The sequence below is a fragment of the Lactuca sativa genome, chromosome 2, assembly GCF_002870075.4.
Source record: "Lactuca sativa cultivar Salinas chromosome 2, Lsat_Salinas_v11, whole genome shotgun sequence".
Classification (NCBI taxonomy): domain Eukaryota; kingdom Viridiplantae; phylum Streptophyta; class Magnoliopsida; order Asterales; family Asteraceae; genus Lactuca; species Lactuca sativa.
This window is the reverse complement of record NC_056624.2, coordinates 78,409,931-78,428,873: the sequence shown is the minus strand read 5'-3', so window position 1 is coordinate 78,428,873 and position 18,943 is coordinate 78,409,931. Positions and strand designations below refer to the sequence as shown.

The window sequence follows — 18,943 nt, the reverse complement described above, 5'->3', positions numbered from 1 at the left end:
GAGATCGTCGGGTATGTGGAGCGATGCTTGACCTGGAGGAAGGTCAAGACTGAGCACCAGCGACCTCATGGTAAGGTGCAACCATTACCCATTCCCATGTGGAAGTGGGAAGAGATCATTATGGACTTCATCACGAAGCTACTGCGGACAGTGAGGGGAGTAGATGCCATATGGGTGATCGTGGATAGATTGACGAAGAGTGATCACTTCATTCCGATCTCCGAGAGTATATCTACAGAGAAATTGGCGGACATTTATGTTCGAGAGGTGGTGGCTAGGCACGGAGTGCCGGTATCAGTGGTTTCAGATAGGGATGTTCGATTTACACCCAGGTTTTAGAAGAAGTTCCACGAGGAACTAGGTACCCAGCTACATTTTAGTATGACATATCACCCCCATACCGACGGCCAAAGTGAGAAAACGATCCAGACACTGGAGGATATGCTGCGGGCATGTGTGCTAGATTTCGGAGGGAGTTACGTACCTCCCACTGGCAGAGTTTTCGTACAATAACAGTTATCATGCCAGTATCGACCGAGCACCATTTGAGATGTTATATGGACAGAGGTGCAGGACCCCAGTATGTTGGGATGAGGTTGGGCATCAAGTTTTGGGGAGCACGGAGGTGGTACTCGAGACCACCAGACTGATTCAACAGGTGCGTGACCGATTGCGAGTCGCGCAGAGTCGCCAGAAGAGTTATACGGACCGACGACGGTCGGACCTCGAATTTCAGGAAGGAGACTTTGTCCTACTGAAGGTGTCACCCTGGAAAGGGATTATCCGGTTCCACAAGAGGGGCAAATTGGGGCCTCAGTTCATAGGCCCATTCGGGATCATTGCCCGGGTGGGTAGGGTAGCATATCGTTTAGAGCTCCTAGAGGAGCTTAGTCGGATTCACAACACCTTCCATGTGTCTCAGCTTCGGAAGTGTGTTGCCGACGAGTCTTCAGTCATATCCTTGGACGACATTCAGTTGGATGGGATCCTGAATTATGTCGAGAGACAAGTTGCGATCCTAGAAAAGAAGACGAAGAAGCTTCGTAATAAAGAAGTGAAGTTGGTAAAGGTGCAATGGCAGCACCGAAAGGGTTCCGAATGGACCTGGGAATCGGAAGATGAAATGCGAGGTTTCTATCCGGAGTTGTTTGGACCAGCAGGCTTCGAGGATGAAGCCTAATTCAAGTGGGGGAGAGTTGTAACACCCTGATCCTCATGTATTAATAATGATATTTTGGGTTGGATTTTTGAGAACCCACTCGGCGAGTTGGCCTCCCTACTCGTCGAGTAGTAGCAGGTTTGTCCGCGAAGTTTAATGACCTACTCGCCGAGTTCATTATGGGACTCGACAAGTAGATGCTGGCAGATGAAACCCTAGATTTCGGGGCCTTGCACCCTATTTAAAGGGTCAATAGCCTCCCCTAGCCTCCCCTTTATGGCTCTTTACCTCCCAAAAACCCTTATTCGAGTGTGAGTGTGTTTCTTGGTGATTTTAAGCTTGAAGGAGGGATTTGGTGAAGGAAGCACTTGAGGAAACAAGCTAAAGGAAGCAAAGGGCTCGTGGGGATTCAAGATCTTCTTCTGGGGAGCACTTTCTGAAGGTATTAACTTGTTCCTTGGCTCATTTCCACCCAAAACCCTCTTGTGCATGGATTCTAAGAAAGGGGCTTTTGTGTTTAAGCCAAGATCTGAAGTTGTAACTTCAGATCTGTACTCCTTTTAGCCTTGAGATGCATAAAGTTATCAGTTGAGATTAGCATGTGCCTCCCCTCAAGTGTATGACTCCATTCCAAGCTTAGATTTGCTATTTTAGGGCCTTAAAGCCTTGCATGCACGTAAAGTTTGCAACTTTACGTGGAAAGCATGCCTCAGGAGCCTAGATCTGTAATTTGGAAGCATTGTATGGCTCAAAAGAGTCTGTATGGCTTGAGATCTGATAGGACCCGACGAGTCGTAGGGGGCGACTCGGCGAGTCATATGAAGGCAAGCATGGACTCGACGAGTTGGATGAACAAATCGGCGAGCCCGATGAATATTACTATGAACTCGACGAGTTGGATGAACAACTCGGCGAGCCGGATGAAGATTACCTAGAACTCGACGGGTTGAAGGAACAACTCGGCGAGTCGAGTAAGATTCCCCCAATCATTGGATGTTCGTAGACGTTTCGAGTGGCAAGCAAGGAAACTCGACGAATGATCTTAGATTATCAATCAAGACCGTATGAGCTCGACGAGTCACCTCGATGACTCAACGAGTAGATGTTATCCCGGGAAGCTCAGCGAGTCACTAGTTGTACTCGGAGAGTTAGGGTCAACATGGACTATTGACTTGATATTGGCTGTAGTTGACCAGGATGGACTTTGGGTAAATGACTGGATATTGTATGATACTTTTTAGGCAGTTGAGTGGAGCAGCCGGTGGGGTATATTTGGTCGCAAAGTGTCAGTTCAGCATTCGTGACAGGTGAGTCTTCTCACCATACCTATGGGTCTAGGGCACCAAGGCCGGCCCATTATGTGATTATGATATATGTGTTAAACATTATGTATTTTGTTATGTGATTGCATGTTTTGTATGAAGACCCCGGGGGAAGCCCGTGGCATTGGATGTAAGACCATGTAGGGTAGCCCATGGCAGTCGTATGTGAAGACCATGTGGGGTAGCCCATGGCATTGGATGTAAGGCCATGTGGGGAGCCCATGGCAGTTCTAGGTAAAGACCATGTGGGGTAGCCCATGACATTCTCACAGGTTTCATGTATGCATGGCTTACGTGATATGTGTGTAGCTTTTATAGCTAACAGGATATATGATATGTGGTTTGTGTGTGTGTGGTATGCTCTGGGAAACTCACTAAGCATTTCGCTTACAGGTTGTTGATTGTTTCAGGTACTTCAGAGCCTAAGGGCAAAGGCAAGGCGTGATGACGTGGCGTGCACTCTACCTCTCTTTTTGTGTGTTTGGGACTCTCTAATGTTTTAAAAAGTACAATGAAATTGTAATAATTGTGAAATGGAAAACAAATGGTTTGGAAATTTAAGGATTACAATACCATCTCTTAAGTTGTTTGTAGTAAATATGGCATGTAACTAAATGTATAGGGATGAAATGTGAGGTTGTAAGAAAGTTAGTCAACAATGACTTTGAATGTAGATTGTGGTTATCATAAAAGCAAAGTATTAAACAAATTCAAGTAAGAACCTGTTCATGGAATCATTCACATATAATAACTTCTCAAGTAATGAATGTATTTCCATCTCCATTGACTTCCATGAGCGGTTGGAGCCCATTCTTGGTGTTTGTTTTACTTCATTACCCTTTGTTTCACATTTAAAATCTAAATGGTTTCACTATTCAACTAATCATTTTTTGGTGAATTTAACACCTAAAAATGGAAAAATACATCAAAAGACAATGTACTTTAGTTTTTGATAAAAAAAAAATCAATAAAAACAACAAAAAAGAAAAAAGGTATAAATCTGAAGTAAATTGTTATTTAGTGCATGTAACTCATTTCAAAGTACATTTCTATTTAGTTCATATGATACCTAAAAATGGGAAATGCACCAAATGGCAATGTACTATGGTTTTTGGTAAATAAATCAACATAAACTGCAGCACAATAGATAAAAAAAAAGACAGATGTAAATTCAAATGACATTGATATTTAGTGCATTTAGCACCTAAAAAGGATGACTTAAAATGTATAATGCACTACAAAGAAAAGTTAAGTGAGCTAAATTATTAGAAAAAAAAACAAATAATTAGTTGGGTGCTTATTTTGAAAGTATACCTATTCATGGCATTGTACTTTAAGTATGATGCTTTGATAAGAAAAATACAGACACAAATGATACAAAATAAGAAGATTCAACTTCTATAGAAAGATAATGGTAAAAAAAAAGCATTGTGACTATTTTTGTCATGCTAACCATTTAAGTCAAATATTGACTTTTTGGTCATTTTGCTACGATTAAGCACGTAATCACAATTAAAATAATAATTTTTTTGGTCAATTAAAAATTTTCATAATAACATGTAAAAAAGAAATCATTTTTTCCAATTATGTTAATTTTGTTGATGACAAATTTGGCCATTTTGGTCAAAATGACTAAGTTGGTCATTTTGGTCAAAAAGACCATTTTAGTGATTTTGCCATATCGAGCAAGTAAAGGGGACCATTTTTGTAAAATCCATAGTAGGGAGTGACCAATTATGTAAAGGGGACCATTTTCGTAAATTATATATTAGGTAGGGGCCTCAGTGACGTATGAATATTACCGATCTTAGATTTTGGCCAACTCAGAATCACTATGTTGTTCATATATCAATAACCCCTAAAAAAACAGACCACATTTGTTACAGGAAACTATTGTTAACAGGTGAAAATGGCCAGCTTGAAAAGATATCTAAAACTTTTATGGTTTCATTGGAACATTTGTTACAGGAGACTATTGTTAACAGGTGAAAATGGTCAGCTTGAAAAAAAACATTTGTTACACTGTAAAACAACCCAAAATTATAACGTTTTTTTGTGTGATTTCTTAATTACCTGAAGCTTATTCTTCAGGAATATTACTTTTGAGATTTTGGATGACTTCCCTACCAAAGGTGAGATAGGTATCATGTTGCCTCTGATAAAAATGTTCTTCAATTGGTATGAGGGATAGGCAAGTAGAGGAAGGTGGAACATTTCAACATGTGACATTATTTGTTCAAAGAGACTGTGTGTATGATCTTCATCCCCTACATCTCCCACATGTTAATCCCACATATTAAATTGTTTTTTTTATGATGGGTTTAAGTGTCAATTTCGTTATTCTCCTTATTTCTAAACTGAATCAGATCAAGAACATAAATTACTTCAACCGGAATTACACACGCTAGCTTGCAACACACGGCTTAAGCAAACAAACCTATCAAAGAAAGTTAGATAAACTGATAAATGAGAAGTGAAAACATAATTTTTTTTACTCTAATGCACGTTTACAAACCCAAACAAAGTAATATAAGCCTTTTTTCATAGGGAAATAACATATATAAGACACCAACAAATATTTGCCCTAAAAAATCTAAATTTTACAACAGGCGCATAAAAAATCAAGATGTTAAGTTACCAACTCTCAGTTATTCAACGATTGATAGAGACTTTTTGGTTATGTTTTTTCACATTTAGACGTTAGAAACAAAATTATACTTTTGAGGTAAAATATTTGGCTCTAAGAAATAAAAAATAAGAGGTGTCAATTTGAAAACTACGAAAGTGGTTCCCATTTGAACTCATAATTTTTTACCCGATGCTTCTAAAATAAATTTGGTAGAATCTTCTAGTAGAATATATGACTTGCTATAACTCCCAAGTCCAATCCAAAAATTACAAAGGAAATAAACAAAGTTTGATAACTATCTCTGAATTTCATTTTAAATGTCTCATGCAAAAATTTCGTTGCATCACTTAACTCGCAACACTCGTTAAAATGAAAAAAAAAACCCTCGAGTTCATAGCTTTGAAACTCGGTTTTGTAGCGGAACCTAGGATGTCTACCACTTGGGTAATCTGTCTTCTCTAAATCCTTTCTACTTGCACCATGCTACACATTTGAGCATGATGTAAAAATACAAAAAATGATAAAAATATATTTTTTTCAAGAAATTATAATTGTATTAGTGATTCTAACCTCCTTTTTATCAGTCCTCTCATCAAGATAATAAAAATAGAATATATTTTTTTTTCTCTAAAACAACATAAACCAATCAAATGAAGCTTATATGTTAATGTGATCCAACATAGCCATCATTTGTTAAAATCGTATTAATATTCTTAAATTTATCAGCAATTACCTTCATGATTTTTGAACTTTTAACAAATCGACTCAAAATAATTTCAAATCGATTTTTGCAAGAACATACTGGACATTCATAACAAAATAGTTTCATTAGTGATTATATATATATATATATATATATATATATATATATATATATATATATATATATATATATATATATATATATTGATAAAATGGAATTAGAGTGACCAATAAACGGGTAATATTGGAAAATATGGGCCTCAATGCGTAAAAATACCGTTGCTTCATCATTCATCATTTTGCTCATCGACGTTCTGAAAAAGAACGATGATATCATCAGGATTTCATGCCAACAAATTGGTATCTGTATACAATTCCACTGGATTTTACAGTATCAGTAGAGAATAATGAGATACTACATAACAATCACAAAAGTAGAACATATTTCAATTTCCACAATTCAATATTACCTGCGACTCACAAAAATTACACAGAAGAAAAAGTCAATAAGTAGAATTTCACAACAAAAGCATCAAATAATCCTAATTACCCAGTGATTCTGATACCTTGATACAAAGAATAAAAAATATTTAGAAATTACAAAAGCTTTCTTTATACCTTCTTGTTTTCGACGATATGAATGTATGCCTTTGATTTTCGAGCATATGGGGATATGAATCTGAATTTATTTCTTTTCGAGCATATGGGGATATGCATCTGAATTTTTTCTTCTGATTTTCGAGGAACATCGGACGCAACTCTTGCCATTAACAAAGGCATAGAACATAACGAAACTGATTTCTGGGTTGTAGTCATCGACGAAGCAATCAAGGCTCGATCAGTGAAGGAATATAAGAAGGAAATCAGGCGATGAAGCTATATTCGCACACCATGTGTTCCTGGGAGAATCACCTGGTTACCCAATTTTATTGAATCAGAGAAGAGAGGGAGAAAGAAAGAAGAATAAACGGAAAATCAGAGACATCAACTGACCTGCAGGGATAATCGGTGGTGGAGAACGACGGTGGCTTGGACCATGGTGGCGAGCGACGTTACCTGGACTAAATTGATCGGAACTCATAGCGGTGGAACATAACTGCCACCAAGCAATCAATTTGCGACACCTGAAGACCACAACGCCTCCCGTCACCGCCACCAGCAACCCACGTCGTCGCACCACCAACACCAACAACGCCAGAATGCGTTCTTGGTTCTTGTTGCTTCCCTGTTGAACTAAAGTGGATAAATCGATGGTGGTTTGAAGTATCAGGGGTGAGACGTTAGAGGGGACACAAATCGGTTTAGAGAAGATATGGTGGAGTAATATGATTGGGGAAAAGAAATGGTGGAAGCCACCGTGTTGCGAGCAACAAGACATGAATGAAGCAGAAGCGGTGGAGAAGAACACGTGATTGGGCACAAAAACGGTGAAGAAAAGATGCGACGAACACGTGTCTATCAAGAACTGAAAAAATGTCATAAACTGCCCAAAACAAAAATAGTCAGCAACAAATCCAGAAGATAACAAACTACCAAAAACAAAGGACCGAATCCGCCCAAAAACTACGAAATTCACTATTCCTAAGCGTGGTCTTATTTCAATATATATATATATATATATATATATATATATATATATATATATATATATATATATATATATATATATATAATTTTATTGATCTTGTAATGGTTGATGTATAGATGAATATTATTTTTGAATTTATATATTGTTAACGTTACCGTGTGCGACCACGTTAAATTTGACGGAAAGTAATGACGGGACGTTATCTCGCCGGGGCCTTGATCGGGTCTCAGTCTTAGCCCGAACAGGTGTAAGGTCCAAATAAGGATCTTTACCAGCAATCAAGCAACAAAGAATCATAGAACAATAACAAGATGAAAAGAAACCGAGTTTGCACACGTTTATATTCAATAAATCGTCAGGTACAACTCGATGGACTGCTCTGTAATCTTTATGGCATCAACAAACAACAAAATACCTACTCCTCCACTAATTATACTCGACTAGACCGCAAACTGTGTTTGTGACCATAAACAGGGTTTACGACCGTAAATTCTGTTTACGGTCGCGAACACGCAAAATGACCAAAATCGAATAAACAACTCATAAACTGTATTACAGACTCATGCCAAACAAAATACACTGAAAGCCTAGAGCAAACCATTAACTGGACTCTTTAATCTCCCCATTGGTTTGGTGCTAGCTTGGACTCAGCTCTTGTCGACTACCAGTACATCGGACTTTCCCATCGCTCTGTTCCATATTTTCTTCTCTATAATTTCAGCCACCATCGAAGTGTATTCTTTTGCAGCGGGCTCAAAGAGATCTTCAGCCACCACAATCCGATTAGCAGCGAGACGATGTATGTCCCACTTGCCAAATTGAAGCAAATCCCTTTTTTCATACAGACGGATGCAATCTTCCTTAAGCTTGATGACAGCAGCATCTGTGGATTCATCATACACCCAATATAGCATGGATGCGAGAGAACCATCTGAATAATTTTGAGGAACAGGAACTTGCTTAATTTGAGCAGTAGCAGGCCACATCACTGACCGAAGTGGCTGACAAAAGACTCTGCAGTCTTCATTGACGGGAAGCCCTTGGCCACTTCATCTTCCAAAAAGGATTTGAACTGACTCGCCCTGGGATTGCTTGATGGATTTGAGAAAGGAGCTTTAGACAGCTCAATAAGATCAATCTTAGTAAAAGAATGAAAGTCGTGAGCATCTTTGTATAGTCATTATTGCTGCTCTTTCTCCTCACCATAAACATATTCATGGTGTCATGGAATCCCTACGAGATGATTCCTGACCTATCACCATAGAAGTCTCTGAAACGATGCTCACCCAGATTCGTAATGGTGATCTGTGGTTTATCCCAGGGTGCCTTATGATCTGCGCTCCTTTTGAATAGCAATTTACCTTTGTCAGTAGACTTGTCCAATTTTGCGCGTTTTAATGTTGCTGCACTTGGAGCTTGAGCCGGTTCCTTTTCAAAACGGTTCACGACGGTGGTGGTTCTGGTAGGTTGAGGAGCAATGGGAGCATCTTGGTTGGGAAGATAAATATGTGGCTTGTCAACGGATGACTTGAATTCGTCGCCAAATTTATCTTCCAGCTTTTTCTTCAAATCGAAGTAGTTGGCGGTCAACAGGCCAAAATGTGTCTAAAGATCTGTAATCTGCTTTGTCTTTAGAACTTTATCTTCATTAAGTTTGGCCACGTGAATATTGATCTTTGTGTTTTCAGTTTGAAGGTCTGCGACCTTGATATCCAGCTCAATAATTCTCTGATCAAGATCAACATTCTTTTGATTCAGAGCGTCGATCTGTTTCTGGAGTCCAAGAAGTGAGGGAATCTCTTCTCCTGAGCTGTCAACCCCAATAAGAATTCCTTTGTCGCGTGGGGGTGGCGTAGAAAATTGTTCTTCTGCCAAGAGCCTAGCTAGCTTAACAAAGGCAGCATCATCCTCTGGCCTGGGAGGAGAGAAACCCGTTGGGAATGAAGAGCCACCAGCTTCATAAAAGGTACTAGGACCTTCACTGACGGGTTCAGCTGAGACTATGACAGGTGTGGTTGTTCGTGGAGCTGTAACACTATGAGTCTCCAGTCTAGGGTCAAATTTGCGTCTTTTACTTGGAGGAGGAGAGGCTTGTGTAGTGGTGTGATCACTTTCCACTGTATAGACTGTAATTCATGTTCCTTAGTGACTTGGGCATTTGCAGCTGGAGTTTCGTCGTCAGCATGATCTGAAATTGTGATGACATCTTCAGAAACAACCCTTTCAGAGGAAGTGGGCTCAGATGATGCTTTATCAGATGTTCCATGAGACTCGGAAGATTCATCAAGCTCAGCAAATTTCCCGAACTTCACTAAAGGATGTAATCCTAGAAAAACGACCTTGCCCTTCCAATTTTTTTAATAAGACCAACAGTGTGAGGACCCAAGGATTTTATATCCAGTTTTTCACCATCCTTCACCGTCTCTAGGAATTGATTGTCGATGAACACTTGAATAAACCTCGGATATAGCAAAAATGCATCTCTGGTTCCCCGGGTTATGGCATTTATGTTCACCAAGAACTCATCAAGAATAAACTTTGAGAAGTTGAATTTTATGCCAGCAGCCAAAGAGACAATCGCCCCTGTGTTCCTGAGAGAGATTTCATCAGCTCCTGATCTCCTGCCTGAGATGCAGCTCACGAACACGTGTGCCAGGAATTGCCAGTAAGGAGGCAAGAGCTTTTTCACTGTGGGATGGTAGTTACCCTCGTATCCCATCTTCTCAAGAATCCGTTGTACATCATCAATCCCAATTTCAGTAAGAAAATTGGATTCATCATTGACCAGCAGAGTATCTCTGATGTACTGCTCCGTGATTTTGATCTTGCAACCTTTAACCACAGCTTCAATTGTCATCTCTCCATTGACTTTTGACATCTTAGCCATCTGCCAGAACTCCCGGACAATGTTCTGATAAATGACAGGATTCACAATAATGGCACAACCTAAGCAACATTCTCTTAGTCTGTAGATCATTGATTTGAAGTCTCCATGAGCAACCGGAGGTTCATCCAACACAATCGCCAGGTTGTGCATGTCTGCAAACTTAAGATTCGCCATTGATCTGCACTAAACATGCTAAGTAAGAAAACAAAGTATTTAACAATTTAAAGCTTTAAGTTGAGTTTACGGTCAAACATAGTCAAACATGGAGTTTACGGTCAAAAAAAGTCAAACTGAGTTTACGGTCAAAACTGGGTTTACGACCGTAAACCAATGGTAATGGTCAACTGACCGTAAACTGAGTTTACGGTCGTAAACCCAAGGGAGTTTACGGTCGTAAGTCCAAAAGGGGTGTTTACGGTCGTAAGACCAAAAGTGGATTTTACGGTTTATGAGTCTCCCCAAACCGTAAACCCTTCAAGAACCGTAAACGCCGACGAAATCTTAAAACCCTGATTACTCCTCCAGTTTAAGTCGAATCGACGAACAAGTAGCACATCCCCAATCGGTTTTAGCATACCTTCGAAGTGGACTAGTCGATTTCGCAAAAAGTTGTAAATTTTTTTTCGAGGAAAGATAGTAGAGAGAGAAAGGAAGCTTGCGACTGTAAAAAAGGGAGAAGTGGGAGAGGAAAGGGTTTACAGCAGTAAGCTCTTCCTTTTATACTCCCTTAACTTTTACCTGTCTCCCACACAGTTAAAATCTCAGTCCTAATCCCGATTAAATTTTAAAAATAAAACTTTTAGAGGATATTAAAAATAAAAGTAAAATAATATTAACATAAAACTAAAAATAAAAATAAAAATAAACTAATTTCTAAAAATTTAAGAATTAAAATATTTAAAAATTAAATATTTGACAATTATAAAAATAAATAAAAATAAAAATAAACTTAAAAATAAAAATAAAAATAAAAGAGAAATTTAAATTTTGAATAAGCATAGACAAAATTTATCTCAACATTACTGACAAAATCTTGTGACTCTGGGATCAAAGTTGTTAGACAGCCTTAATCCACTTGTCGGTACCGTTCATCTTCACGTCTTTGTCTGGTCGATCTTTGGTATTGTGGTCCACTTAAACACGAAAAATTATGACAGATTTAGGACATGCTATTAGTTACAAGACAAAGTGATCCTAAGTTCCTAGATACTATATCTTAAGGACCATTCAGCTGACGACGACCAGGGATATTGTTGTCCACCTAAATTGAGCAACGATCTATAGACAATCTTTGAGTGTTCAATTTTTAATTGTATTGGAACATGTTTCCCGCTTCCTGATATGCCCCAGTAATCAAAGACTTCCAGAATACTCCTTACGTCGGGTGAGCAGACAATCATTAAGAGAGAATAGATTTAGATTATTATCAATTATAGTTTTTAGAGGGATTGAGAAGTAGAAGGTTGCATATGTTGTGTACCAGGTCAGATTGTTAATGGAGACAACATATGGCTAATAGATAAGAAGAATTTCATAGATATAATATGCAGAGAAATGGATTTGCATATGTTGCATTCCAGGTCGGATCTCTTCCAATCACGTAAAGGAGGCAACATATGACTAACAGACATATAGAGAGAGAAAACAATTTTCTACAGACCTAATTCATCTTTACAAGTCGCCCCATCAATACCGGAATTAACGACATAATCTGCACATCGAGGAAAAGTTAATCCACGGTTCCAGATACGGGTTCATTTAATGTGACGAGTAGATTCCCATATATATCTCCCAGCTCAATCTATCCAAGCGTCATATTGTCAGGTTAAACGGATCTAACTAGGTCAAGATTTGTCAAGTCTATAAATTTCCTAAGTTCAACTCTGCCTAGTCATGTCCATTTAGAATCTTTTGTGCCCACCGATGCATCAAACCCAGAGCATAGATTCAACTTTGGGTACGTTACGTAGACTTAGATTGCTTGTTATCACTTGATCATATCACTTCCCAGTCCTTCATCAACAAGCAAAACTTTATGCAACAATTTTTTTTGATTTTTCTGAATTTTTTAATGTTTTTGGATTTTTGAATGTTTTCCGAAAAAAATAAAACAAAAGCAAAATGTTTTTGGATTTTTTTTTAATTTTTCAATTTTTGTTTGGTTTTGTTTATTTCTCCCCCTAAATTTTTGCATGGGAAACCAGATGGCTTGCATGGGGAAGTAGAAATGTTAGTACTTTCAACGTTAATAAATCCGCCTGAAACGAAACCAGATGGCTTGCCATAAACCATAAATGGTTCGTTGGCAATCTCATCCTTGGATTGGGGTTGATACTGATATGTATGATTATAAGGAGGAGGTACACGATCATATCCTAAACCCTTAGACTGATTTCGTTTAAATTACATGCAATGATCAATCATGGTGGCAACTACCTCGCTTGATCCATCAAATTTTTGAAAAGCAAAGTTTGCAGAATCAAACTCTCTTTTTAATGTATCAAGCTCAGTAATTAGCTCATCATTTTGTCTTTTAACATAATCATACAATTCACATTTTTCACTGTATTCTGTTTGAATCCTTCTGAAATCTTTTATTTTAGTTTCTAACTGGGCCTTAAGGGGTTTTTATCCTTTCCTAAGTTGGTAGCCCTCATATCTAAGGTCCTCTACTTCTCTACGTAATAATTGGATTTCATCACGAAGAACTTTAACATATTCTTTACATGCATGAGAACAAGATGGTAGGTTTACCTTACTTTTCTTGGGCTCGGAAGAAGTAGACACCATTAGAGCAAGCTGCAACTCTATCATCTCTGCTTCGGGATCAACATCATCATTCTTCAAGGTAGCATCATCAATCTGAGCTAGGTGAGCATTTTCTGGACCTGAGATATTCCAAGCCTGAATCTGGTCCTCACAGTCAAAGGATTAAGCGACCATAATAGTCTCACCATTAGCTGCAGCACCTGCACGGTTGTTTCCCACAGCTACCATTGTCCTCTTGCTGTTGATCCTACGATCTGGCTTAGGACATTCACGAGCAAAATGACCCGGCTCGTGGCAGTTAAAACATCTCAGCATGCGCTTGTTAAATCCTACCTTCTTATCAGCATTCATGCCCCAGTTGCTCTTCCCTGTCTTCTTAGCAAACTACTTGGCCCTGAAAACAGCCATAGCAATCTGCCATGTAATGTCCATCTCTTCTACGTCTTCAGGATGAATCTGATCCAAATCAGCAAATGACAGCCGAGGTGGAAGATCTCCAGGTACAAAAGCATTGTAGCAGTTAACTAGCTCAGTAGCTAGAGCCAGATTTTCATCAGAGTCTTTAAAGTTTGAGGAAGAGGCTACAACTGGCACATTTGGAGTAGGTACAACTTGTGGAGTGACAAATGGATGATTTTGATGGTGAGGGATGGATGATGCAGCAGCGAAGGTCTGAATCTGAGGTTGTTGAGCTGCAAAGGCTTGATCTGAAGAAGACATGATTGATGAGAGAGCATTGTTGGATGAGATTCCAAGATTTGCGGTAGAGTATGAGTTCACATGATTAATCTCTCTCTGTTTGCCATCAATGTCACAAGCTTTGATGATCGCCATGATTTCAGCAAGAGTGGGGCGATTTAAAACCTTAGTTTTCTTAATCACAGCAACATTCATATCCCATTATCTAGGAAGAGCATTCAGAAGCTTCTTGTTGATTTCCGACTTGGTCAAGAAAATCCCCGATATGTTCATGTCAGTTGTGAGAGTTGTGAACCGTTGTAGCTGAGCCTCAAGAATCTCTCCTGGAATGTAGTTGAACATATTGAACTTTTGTCTCAACATGTCCTGCCGACTCTCCTTCATATCTTCATTGCCCTCATAAACTTCAATTAGGGCTTCCCATAGATCTATCGGGAGATAATGCCATGGTTAAAGTGGCTAACGCCCTTTCCTGCTCCTCAACATTCTCAAACTCCTCATCAGTGTGGTTTTCAACAGCCTTGTCAATTACCTGTCCTCCAACTGTAACAGTGATCCTAACAGGTCCTCTAAGAATGCTTCTCCAGACCTTAAAGTCCTTCATTTTGATGTATTTTTCAATTCTATACTTCCACTCAGGGAAACCATCCGCAGACATTAATCTTGGAATACGCGTGGTAGTGCCCATGACCGTGTCAAGTTCATGGAAATGATTTTGACTTTGAGATTCCATTTGAAATTGAAGCAAAATAAGCAAATTAAGTTGAAAAAGGTGTTTATGGTTGATGAGGTTTACGACCGTAAACTGAGTTTACGGAAACTTGGTTTACGGTTTTGCTGTTTACGACCGTAAACTGTGTTTACGAATGAGCAGTTTACGGTTTAGACGTTTCCGGTTTATGTGTTTACGGTTAATGAAGATTGGTTTACGGTTTTTGAAGATTTAGAGTTTACGGTTCTTCAAGATCTTGATTTAACAACCGTAAATAGAGTTTACAGTTGGCAGTAAACTCCCAGAAAGCCTTCAGAAACACGTTTTTTGCAGTAGATTCAATTCCCTTGACCACGAAAACACTTAAAACAGGCTCGAACAATAAGAATATCGGTTGAAACAGCCCAAAAGTCGATTGAATGAAGCTTTAACACCGGTTTTTACTCTGATACCAATTGTAAGGTCCAAATAAGAATCTTTACCAGCAATCAAGCAACAAACAATCACAGAACAAGAACAAGATGAAAAGAAACTGAGCTTGCACACATTTATATTCAATAAATCGTCAGGTACAACTTGATGGACTACTATGTAATCTTTATGGCATCAACAACCAACCAAAGAATTACTCCTCCACTATTTATACTCGACTAGACCGCAAACTGTGTTTGCGACCGTAAACATGTTTACGGCCGTAAACTCTGTTTACGGTTGTAAACTCTGTTTACGGTCGTGAACACACAAAATGACCAAAATCGAATAAACAACTCATAAACTGTATTACAGACTCATGCCAAATAAAATACTCTGAAAGCCTAGACCAAACCATTAATTGGACTCTTCAACAGGCCAACGCCATGATGACAACTCACTTTCCCCCATCAGGAAGGATATTCCTCGTGATCCTCTCCTTCTCTCATGACCAATCAGGTCATGACAAAGAGCCTAATGACGCCCAGAACTGACGTCACCTGGTTGTTAGACAATGTGAGCGTACTTCTCCCAGTAGGAAAGTGTCACGTCTCACTCCCACATGGGGAGAGTCACCCCATTCTGTTAGCAACAAGTATAAAAGGATCCCTTCCTGCCCAAGGAAAGGCATCATCTTCTTCCCTATACAATTTTACCTAAATCTCTCTAAAAATAAAGCTAACTTGATCGTTAGAGTTGTTGGATTAGATGTCTAAGACCATAACTATAATAGATATGTACTTGACCTGAGAGTAGCATGGTCCATTTGGGTTGCATATCATCAGGACAATTTGTTAGGATAGACTTTTGAGAAGAGATTATTTATGGTTTATTAACATATTATAAGTTCTAATATATTAATATGAAATCATATGATTTAATTAGTATTGATCAAGAATTAGTTTGGAATTAATTTAGTGATCAAAAGAAACTATTTAATCAATGGGGACTAATTGTGCAAATTAGTTATATTTATATGTTGGGCTTATGATCCATGTTGGACTAAGTTTATGTATGGTTACATAAAGAGTTGGGCCACATGAACCATGGATCATAAACCTATGGGTATGGATTACGGTTAACCCATGACCTTTGGAATTCCACATATAAATATGTTACTCCATAGCTAAAATCATAACCAATGTTCTTGGAGTTCATATGGACGGTTTTGGTGTATGAAGATTCTCTCTCAAAAATGTCATTCTTTGTCCATGGTGTGTTGCGATTCCATTTGAGGCATCCACTCTATTGGTGCTAAGTTCTTAAAGGCCAAATACTCCAATCCTTCCAACTACAACAAATGGTATGTCATATTACTTGTTTTATTACCCAAGTATCAAAGTTTTGTATGCTAGTTAGGGTAATACCTTGGAAAGCTCAAGTTTGCATGTATAATAGAGAAAACATAGATCCAAGGTATTTAGGGTTGCATGTACACCTTAGGAGTGTTAGAATGCTCAAAACCTTCAGTGGTATCAGATTCAGGTTTGTTTTCAATTATACTTGATGTTGCTTGCTTGAAAATGCTTTAACAATCGATTTTCTACTGTTCTGGACAGTGGACTCGCCGAGTCCAAGTACAAACTCATCCAACTCGCCGAGTCATCTTCTGCACTCAATGAGTTGGTGCCCCAGAATGCGGTTTTTCGAGTTTTTTGGCTGGAATTGGACTAGGATCATTACCCTAAGATGTTTTTGAACTTATAAACCTATTTTTAATGTGGTAATGATCATGCTTATCCAATTTAAAAGATAATTATGAAAGTTTCATGTCTTGTATTAGTTTATATGGTTAGACTATTTACATGAAAATTTTTTGATTTGAATTGTCTTGTTGTTATAAGTTTAATTTAGATCATAGACAAATTGTTTGATTCTCTTGTTAGAATTTTGATCTAAATGAGTTTGATGAATTCCATAACTTGTCCTCAAGTTATGGAAAATGAAAAGTTTTCTTTTAAAGAAATCATTAAATTCATAGGCTATGAACTTGAAGAGTCTTTTTCTCATAAATGGTTTTTTATGAACTCTATAACTTGTCCTCAAGTTTTGGAATGTCATGAGTCTTTTCATAAAATCTTATTAAACTCATAAGTTATAGATTGCAAAATGTTTTGAAAGTTACAATACTTGCCCTGAAGTTTTGGAATTTGTAAATGTAAAAGTCTATCTTTTAAAACATTTAATTCCAAACCCTAGAATTTTAAAAGTTTAAAATTCAACCCTTATACTATTATAATATTATAGGGTTAACATATATATATATATATATATATAAGAGTAAAGTCAGTCTCATCGTTAGTATGCCTCATTCACGAAGCTGTTCTATAAGGAGGGTATAAGGTTACTGCCTATAAAATGGCAGTTTAATGGGTGTCCACTCACACCCACCGTTTCCTTAACTGGTGGAGGGTCGTTAGTCAAACAGGTTTGACAGGACATTTAAATTCTCATTAAAAGTATAGTGAAATACTAAGTAATTAAAAAATTATAAATTCTTAATCTTAGTTACTTAGGAAAATGTGAATTTGGTGCTAACCCATGAAATTACACTTTGCACCTTGTTAAGTCGTTAGTGGAGTGTGTGTAGTTAACCAGCACACTAATCTGGGACTGACAGTGCGTGGAAAAGGGTAGCTTGATGTTAATCATAGATCAATGGAGCGTGTGTGATTAACCGTCACATTGATTAGGTGGTTGTAACATTGAGTGTACCAAGCTAATTTGCATGGTTATTCACACCTTGTTTGTGATCCTCGGCATCCCAGTCACAAACTTGAAGGGCATAATTGAGATCTAAACGTGCCATTGAATTGTTCAATGAATCTCAAAGGATCTAGGAATTGCAATTCACTTAAAACCTAAAGTTCCTTTTTGTTTTTCATGGTGGAAATTGGTAAATCGTCATTTACCTACCTTCAAATATTTTGCAATAGGATTACAACATCCCTCTTCCGAATTGTAAAATATTGTGTTGGTTCCTAGCCTTAATATTTCATTTGGGTGTTATATTAAGGACTAAAATCAACTAAACTAGAATTTCTCCCTCATAAATGTCTATGTTCAGACAACTATGGTCTTCCCGAATCTTTGAATAAACTTTCTTTATAAAGATGATTTTCCACAAGGCGATCAAGGTGAAAGATTAATCCCTTCTTTGTGCTATAGTGGAACTTCATTTCCTCCACCTCCTCCAATAATTCTTCCTAACCCACAAGTTCTTGGTCACTCAAAGCCCTATTGGCAGGAAGGAAAGTTTGTATGTGCTCACGTCTTGGAGATGAAGTCACATATTGACAAGCTGGGAGAGTTGGGTGTCGAAGTCTCAAGGAAGTTGGCTATTGACTGGGTTCTTCAAACACTTCCTAAGTCATATAGCAGGTTCTTTAAAGGACTACTATGTGACAGACCACGACATGACCCTTATCGATCTTACATATTTGCTTGTTGCTGCTGAATCAACAATAATTTGGAGCACTGATAAAGAAAATTTGGTTGAAAGATCTACTTCCCAACCTTACATGGACATTGACAATGGAAACATTGGAAGTCCAGAAAAGTCTTCTCTTCCCAATGGAAAGGGATCGACCATAGTCAACCCCGTTGACCAAATGGTAAAGAGAAAGGCTAAGTCTGAGATAGTCCCGTGTACCATTACTAAAGAGTCCATATGTTTTTATTGCCAAGAGAAGAGGCATTGGTTGCGAAGCTGTCCTATTTACCTGAAAGTTCACTAGGATGGTAAAAGTAAAAAAAAAATTGACTAAGCTTAAAGTAAAGTCCACTATCTAACTCTATTAAGTTCCTATTTGGAGATTCTTATTACATGATGTGACTAGGTCGCATTTTGATGTTTTGTAGAATCGAAGAAAAAAAAGGAAGCTTAAAGGAACAATAAGCTAATTCTGATCGTGAAGAGATGGATTTCGATCGCATGATCTAAAGATCAAAATTTTGAGTTGTTGCTAAGAGTTATGATAGATTGCTTAGGAATGGATAACAACA

The 18,943-nt window shown here is 38.1% G+C and overlaps 1 long non-coding RNA gene across 2 annotated transcripts; it reads right to left on the bottom strand.

Moving 5' to 3' along the window:
* Nucleotides 1-6,013: 6,013 nt before the first annotated feature.
* Nucleotides 6,014-7,162, bottom strand: LOC111900909 (uncharacterized). Of its 2 annotated transcripts, none has more exons than XR_002853342.3 (3): nt 6,806-7,162; nt 6,431-6,724; nt 6,014-6,191 (listed from the first exon to the last, which is right to left on the bottom strand). It is a non-coding gene; the product is annotated as an uncharacterized LOC111900909 (long non-coding RNA). The 2 variants fall into 2 exon arrangements; XR_002853343.3 differs by having other exon boundaries at nt 6,014-6,176; nt 6,806-7,161.
* Nucleotides 7,163-18,943: the final 11,781 nt, after the last annotated feature.